The sequence below is a fragment of the Sinocyclocheilus rhinocerous genome, unplaced genomic scaffold, assembly GCF_001515625.1.
Source record: "Sinocyclocheilus rhinocerous isolate Xijiao unplaced genomic scaffold, SAMN03320098_v1.1 scaffold38, whole genome shotgun sequence".
Classification (NCBI taxonomy): domain Eukaryota; kingdom Metazoa; phylum Chordata; class Actinopteri; order Cypriniformes; family Cyprinidae; genus Sinocyclocheilus; species Sinocyclocheilus rhinocerous.
In genome coordinates, this window is record NW_015666482.1 from 840,958 (window position 1) to 842,987 (window position 2,030).

Below are 2,030 nucleotides of genomic sequence, written 5' to 3' on the forward strand. Positions count from 1 at the left end.
GTGTGTGTGTGTGTGTGTGTGTGTGTGTGCGCGCGCGTGTTCAGACCGTATGCTGTTTCACTCTCTCTTTCTCTCACGGTGCTCACTACTAAGCCGGTAAGAGTTTAAGAAGGGTGTGAACAACACAGTGTAGTATTTAAATGGAATTAGGAACAATAGAAATTAAACAATATTTTAATTCTTTTAAAATGTATTCCATTATCTAAATGAGATGTACTGTATGTGAAAACATTCATTCGGCTCTGACTGAAGAACAACTTGCAAGAATCTGTTATCTGCGACTGCAAGGTGTTCTGCTCCTCTTAACTAGTTATCTTCCACCTTTGCCCTGCCAGCAGACGTTTGACATACACTAAAGTTCACCTGAGACGAGATTGTGTTTGAAAGACACACATCATAAAGCTAAAGATTAGTCAATATGAAACACAGCCGATATCTCAACGATTTCAAGCCAGATGAAGCAACCTACAAAAAACGTACCATGGTATTACCATGTTTTTTAAACATGGTAAGCAGCATTCTTTGAAGCACAATATAGTACCATTTAAATCCCATGGTGTATTATTATTGTAATAATCCAATACCATGGTATTACATGGTACTCCAGAGTAAGGAACACAATAGTATCAGCATAAAAAACAAGGTATAGTACAATAATGTTAATACTATGGTACTATGGTACAATAATGCTAATACACCATGGTAGGCTACTGAAATTCGTATGTGACCCTGGAGCACAAAACCAGTCATAAGCAGCACGGGTATATTTGTAGCAATAGCCAACAATGCATTGTATGGGTGAAAATTATCAATTTTTCTTTTATGCCCAAAATCATAAGGATATTAAATATAGATCATGTTTCATGAAGATATTTTGTAAATTTCCTACCGTAAATGTATCAAAACTTAATTTTTGATTAGTAATATGCATTGCTAAGGACTTCATTTGGACAATTTTAAAAGCAATTTTTGCAACATTTTGATTTTTTTTGCGCCTTCAGATTCCAGATTTTCAAATAGTTTATCAATGGAAAGCTTATTTATTCAACTTTCAGATGATGTATAAATCTCAATTTCAGAAAACTGATCCTTATGACTGATTTTGTGGTCCAGGGTCACATATTATGGCATTTATATGGTATTTCAGTGTCCAAAATACCACGATTCTGTAGCACATGTTTGTAAAGGTCGTTTGCTTTTAGTCCAAGGACGAAATTACTTCATCACCGGAAAATAAATGCCAAAATATACAGAAGACGAAATATTTGCAGCATCTGAACGAGGTCGCTGATAGTGTCTGATGACATAATTCTGCTGCAGAGAATCCTGTTCAAATCCACGAGACTCAAGAGCCTGATGTTGCTGATGATCCTCCGCAGATCCGTACAGACATAACGCCGTCTTTAATGCCTCTGCGGCTGGATTCCACCGGTTAATAAACCCGACTAACGGACAAACGGTGCAAAAACCGAACGCGCACCGCTGTGTGATGAAAAACAGATGTTCGCGCGCGGAACGCGGCCGTTAGAATGAGCGAAGCTGTCAAAGAAGCGCCTTCGTTTTAATCCTACCGTTACCGTTTGCCGGTTTGATCTGTCCCGTTGGATTTTAAACGCCTTCTTGCGTCACGCAGCGACGGGGAATCGTGTTTTGCCACATAACGGGAAAACGCTCCGCCGCATCACGTTATATGAACCGCTGTACCGTTATTTCTGTTTCTGACTGCTGACATCATAATGCGGTGACCGACCAAATCATAAGTAATTATATTTTAACAGTTTCCTTATGCAAAACGAATGTGAATATTAATATGATACAAACGTTCGTCAAAGAAATAAGCGCTTATAGAAAAGCGTACATACCGGATCCTGCTGTTTTGTCCCGTTATTCCGGATTATTATGGCTTCATGTGACATTCCTCCTCCGGTGACAGTGTGATAATAGTTAAAGCTGCCGGTGTTACTCGCGTTCGTGTGTTTGTAGGAAAAGGAGGGAGTAAAAGTACTACACGACGGGCGGAGGAGGAGAGG

General features: G+C 39.3%; 1 protein-coding gene across 1 annotated transcript in view; it reads right to left on the minus strand.

Moving 5' to 3' along the window:
* Positions 1-1,993, minus strand: part of LOC107732297 (mitochondrial glutamate carrier 1-like) — a 34,680-nt gene extending 32,687 nt beyond the window's left edge. Inside the window, exon 1 of the mRNA XM_016543576.1 lies at positions 1,863-1,993. The gene's annotated coding sequence lies outside the window, so the exon portion shown is untranslated. The remainder of the gene's footprint in view (positions 1-1,862) is intronic.
* Between the last annotated feature and the right edge of the window lie 37 nt (positions 1,994-2,030).